Consider the following 5,642-nt stretch of genomic DNA (forward strand, 5'->3'; position numbering starts at 1 on the left):
TTTTTTCATACCCTCCTATAATGATGTTATTGAATAGCTGGTACATACATATAGGAGGTATACTATATGTATATCTGGGTGATGATACCTTGGATTGCCTTTTGGCATTATAAGGTTTATAAAATAAAATAAAATAAAACTAATTAATAATATATAAAGCCATGAATTGTACTGTAGATTAACGAGAAGAAATGTCATATTATATAGATAATGTGAGTAGTATCTAAAAAACTGAAAACAATGTGAATCGGTATATTAAACTATATGATCTCTTATTTTCATCTTATATTATTTTCAATTCATTGCTATGTATATTTCCATATTTGTTAGTCTATTATTTATTTTATTTTTGTGTTTCTCTGACGATGGTTGTTATGTCTTTTTTTTTTATAGCCCTGATGAAGACCTGAAAATCAGGTCGAAACGTCGGCACAAATAGATAATTTTTGTTCATCTGTTTTTTTGCTGACCGCACCCCCCGACATTCTTCTCCTCTCAAGTTAATGTGATACTAAATACTATAATATGTAATACGAAATACTGTAAACTAGTCAATGTGTTAATGACTAATGATAAATAATTTTAAAAAGCCAATATGACCTGCAATTATGTTGATAACCTACGGTTTTAGCTGTGATAGTGTAATAAGATCCTTGAAAATGGCTGGAATGTTTGATTGGTAAAATAATAAAAAAAATTTTTGAGATAAAATGGATATTTTTTATAAACAATAAATAAATCTGTCTCAAAATTTGCTCTATATATCATTTTAGATGATTCACAAATGAAGAATAATTATATATATAAGGTGAGCATAAAGTGATACCTGCGTGTAACATAAATCCTACACTGACTAATAGATGCCTAGTGAGATCATGGACAAGATAGCTGTCAGAAATTACAGAGGTTCAACTCGGGCTAATGAAAATGGCACTTATTCGTCGGGGGGGCTGATTTATATTCAGGCGGCACACGCTAGTCAATTAGTAATATTACCCCCCTCCGACCCCCCCCCCCTCGTAACCACGAGGATGTAAATCAGAACAATATACTGTCGTTAATGATTGCCTTTCATATCAGATTACATCGATAGTCAAACTCTTCATTGTAATATATCCTTTCACTATTCGTTTTGGTTTAATTATAGAGGGATATTCAGATTTTATTTTGCAAAATAAGAAGCTTTATTCTAGTTTATATATATGCTCCAAAAATAAAAATTAATCGTTAGGTTATTTTTAAGCAGAAACCACTATCAAGCAAAAATTGGATTCAAAATTTACTAAAATTTAATGCCATTATTAATTTAATTAATTATCTTTTTCTATAATAGGTATTTCTATTTTCGTAAACCATTTAAAAGCCATGTTCCTTTACCTTAGCTTTTAAAAATAAAAATTATAATATGGTTAAAATATGAAGGGAATGGTCGGGGTGCAGTAAAAGAGATGAAAAAAAAGTTTACAACTATGTAATTCCCAACGTTTCGCACCACTTTGCATGGTTTCATCAGGGCTAAAAAAAAGATACAGAACAACTAAAAATACGTTGGAAACCTAAAATAATAAGATGATAATAAAGTAAACTAAGCTAGTAAAAATTAAACCAAAATTATGTAAATACCATATAAGCGAATAATTGTATAAAAATTAACAAAAAAAATAAAAATAAGATGTACAAAAATAAGTAAATAAAAAAAAAAGACATAGAGTATTAGATTTAAAATGACCAGGAAACCTAATAGTACGTAAAATGGAAAAGTACATATAAGAGAAATAAAAAGAAAAATTGTATACACTAAGAGACGGAAAACTAAGGCAATGAGAGGGGCACAAGCAAAGGTCAAAAGAAATAAACAAATACAATAAAAAATATAATAATAAATAAATAAAGAATAAATCAGAACGACTTTCCTGTCGTATTAAGAGACTCTAATAGAACAAGCTAAGGCAGATATACGGAGTGGGGGGAGATGACAGATAAAGCGGTTACATATATAGTGTTTGGTTAAAATAAATTTTAAAAAATGGGGTTCATAAAACCCTAGCTCCCTGGGATGAGATATAAGATAATAATTATTTCCAGCTACGAAGATAGTTATTGAAAACCTATAATAATTAATAACCTTTTTTTTCTTAAATAACCTTTAAAGTAAGTGAGATATGAAAACTTGAGTTTTTTTTTTAGTTTTCCATAACAAAGATTTTTAAGGTATATATTAAAATTTTCTATGGTCTATTCTTGCACACTAACTAACTAAAATAATTTGGTTAGCTTTCAATTCATAAGACCTGAATACAATAAAAAAAATTATTTGAGAGATAAAGTTGGTTTAAATGATATAATTAAATATGAAAATATAGTTATGATATATTTTATTGTAAAATAATTTGATCTGGGACTGCCAATGTGAACTGAAGAGCACATGACAAGTAGAACTTGAGTAAAATATTGTAATAATTCATTGTTTTCATGAGAAAGAAGTGTTTCTCAGAGCTGAATAATAAGCAACATTAATATATAAGAATGTTAGAGTACGACTCAAGACTTGTCCGTTGCTAGAGAATCAGCATTATTAATAAAAAATCTAAGCTTTTCCGAAATTTCGATTTATCTATGTAGGCCCCTTTTTTGATCATAGTATCCAGGCATTGGGTTCCTCAAATGTTTTGGGCAATATCGCATTCTGAAATTTTTTTTAGAAAATTGTCTCTTTTTATGGAGAGAAAATTAAGAGTTATAGAGGCTGGATGTGCCCTACGATGGTCCTGATTGTACCACGCCTGATATAACAGAAACAATAACGTATTTTTTTATCAATCAGAGTATTAATGATAGGATAGTAAAATTAGATATGAACTTTCAAATAGTGATTCACTATCTTAGAAAAAATAAATTTAAGTTTTAAATTATGAAGAAGATGGTCAGGATTGCGGTCAAAAGAGAAGCAAAAATATTTTACAACTATTTATATTTATCGACGTTTCGACCCACTTTATAGAGCTTCATGAGGGTTGTTCAAGTTGATAGCTTCCGAGACTTACTTCTCTGTAGCCTCTGTAAGTCAGCTCTGATGAAACTCTACAAAGTGGGGCAAAACGTCGGAAAATAAATAGTTGTAAACTATTTTTGTTATATATTTTTTGATATCCCTCCCCCACTCTATGTCGTTGTCTTTAAACACGACAAGTGATTGGTTCTGATTTGTTTTTTCTTTACTTATTATTATTTTATTTTTTCTTGACTTTTATTTATTCTCATTTTATTTCCTCAGTTTTCCGTCTTTTAGTGTCAGCAATTTATTTTTTTTTTTACTTCTCTTATATATACTTTTTTTATTTTTTTCGTGTCATTACGCCTTCTGTTCATTTAAAATCTAATAGTCTACGCTATTTATTTTTTATATGTACTTATTATTCAACATCTTATTTTTATTTCTTTTTGTTATTTTTTTATATTATTTCTCAGCTATATAAATATAATTTTTAATCCTATCCTAAGATTACTTTTTTGTATTTTATCATGTTACATTGTTAAAATATTTTTTGTTTCAATTTTGACAGCAACCCTGACCATCTTCTTCATAATTTGAAAATATAAGATCAATTATATAATATATATAAATTATAAGTTTTGATTGTGTTACTTTTTTTTAAAAAACATACTAAATGAATATATTTAACTATTAAATAAATAAAGTTTTTTAGAAATTTCTATTGTTGAAATCTGTTAAGGTGCCTTATTGCGAATATCCTTTGATTCAAGGATCAGAGCTTGGCTTTTCCGCATAATTAAGTTAAGTATCTGAGGCATAATTAGCTTTTAAGATACCGCCGGCGTATAGGTATAAGACCTTATACGTGAACATGTTCCCAAGGAGACACTCATCTCTTTTGATGAAGGATTGAGGAGGATAAACTTAGTCGTTTTGAGGTAGTATAACGTTCTGGAGTATGTGCGGTTTCCTAGCGGCGACTGAATACAAACGACGTATTTTATCTTCAAACATAACTCAACTAATAAGGCAGAATGTCCCGAATATTTTTCTATTCTTGGAGATTGAGCTGTGAGAATAACGGATAACGAGGTCTCTACTGGATCTAAAGGGCATTACGTTCGTATCATCTTCTAGGCATCTTTTAGGTATAGACCTTGTTAGCCTTCAGTTAGTTTAGTATATTCCTACTCTGTATAACTCGATATAGACATACTAATGAGATCATAAATTTATTTTTACTGCGTCATCTGATTCAACACACTCTCATATATAAATATATAAATTATTTCGTTAAATTTTATTTTGTAAAAAAAAGAACTTTAATAAATCAATTTATATTATAGAACTACAATTATCAGGTTAGGATTTCATTTCGTAAGTCTAACAAAAATTAATCATAATAAAATTTTTTAAAAAATTTATAAAAAATTAGCATAAACTTTATAAAGCCACGGCATTGGTTATTCTCAACTGTTATTTTTCGTTTCTAGCCGTTTCGCGTGAAAGTGTGACTGTTTCATGTTTTAGACTTACGGATTTCCAAAACCGTTCGACAGCCTGTGAAATAGTATCCAATATAGTTTGTCAAAGTAATGTGTATTTATTAGATCTAAAATTATATGTCCAAAACAATAATTAATTCTTAGAAAATTTCTAATTAGCTAAATAGATTTCTTCATATTTGAACTTCTTTTTTTAATATTATAATTTACCACAACAAAGGGAATAGTTAAACTAATAATTATGAAAATTTGAAAAAATAAAAAAAAAAATGTGTGAATCATTATAATTTTTTTTATTATTTATAATTATAATTTTTACACTCATTAACAAAAGAAAAAAAGATCTTAATTAAGCCCTTAGCTAAAATTTTTTTAAGTAAAAATTTAATGTACGCAATAAACTAATAAAATCTATCAGTGGATAAAAAAGATGCCATGATACAGTGCTATTAGCCAAGAAAATGATAAAATGAACTTTAATAAATCAATTTATATTATAGAACTACAATTATTAGGTTAAAATCTCATCTCAAGTCCATCAATAATAATTCATAATAAAATGCAACAATTTTTTTCTAAAACAATACAAACCCATTGCTAATTCAAAACTTAATGTTATTTTTCCTTTCTAGCCGTTTTGTGTGAAAGTGTGAATGTTTCATGTTTTAGACTTACGGGTTTCCTCAACGTTTTCTAGTCTGGAAAGCAATTGATATTTGTCTGTTTTCGTTTGAGGTTTTATTTAATTTATTTATTTTTTTTTTTTTTTGGTGCATGTTTGAAATATTATACAGATTGTTTAAACGCAGTGAAAAAAATAATTAGAATAATTTTGTATGTGCTTGCTATTAAAGATGAATACGTTTTTCTAATAATTTCCTTCAGGGATGTAAGATAGAATGAAAAAAATGCTGATTTGTTTTTCTTTGTTTATTATTATTGTTATTATATATTTTTTTAGTTCTTATTTCTTGACTTTTATTTATTCTCATCTTATTTTGTCAGTTTTCCCTCATTTAGTGTATACAATTTTTGTTTTTTTTATTTTTATGTGCCATTACGTCTCCTATTTATTTGAAATCTAATAGATTATGTTATTTCTTCATATATACCGATGTATATTGCACGTTTTGTATCTACAT

General features: G+C 27.5%; 1 protein-coding gene across 10 annotated transcripts in view; it reads left to right on the forward strand.

Annotated features, from left to right (window-relative positions):
- Window positions 1-5,642, forward strand: part of LOC106679133 (small conductance calcium-activated potassium channel) — a gene marked incomplete at its 3' end in the record, with an annotated part of 993,499 nt that overhangs the window by 764,294 nt on the left and 223,563 nt on the right.

The sequence above is a fragment of the Halyomorpha halys genome, unplaced genomic scaffold (assembly GCF_000696795.3).
Source record: "Halyomorpha halys isolate HHAL.00 unplaced genomic scaffold, Hhal_1.1 Scaffold178.1, whole genome shotgun sequence".
In the NCBI taxonomy this organism is placed as follows: domain Eukaryota; kingdom Metazoa; phylum Arthropoda; class Insecta; order Hemiptera; family Pentatomidae; genus Halyomorpha; species Halyomorpha halys.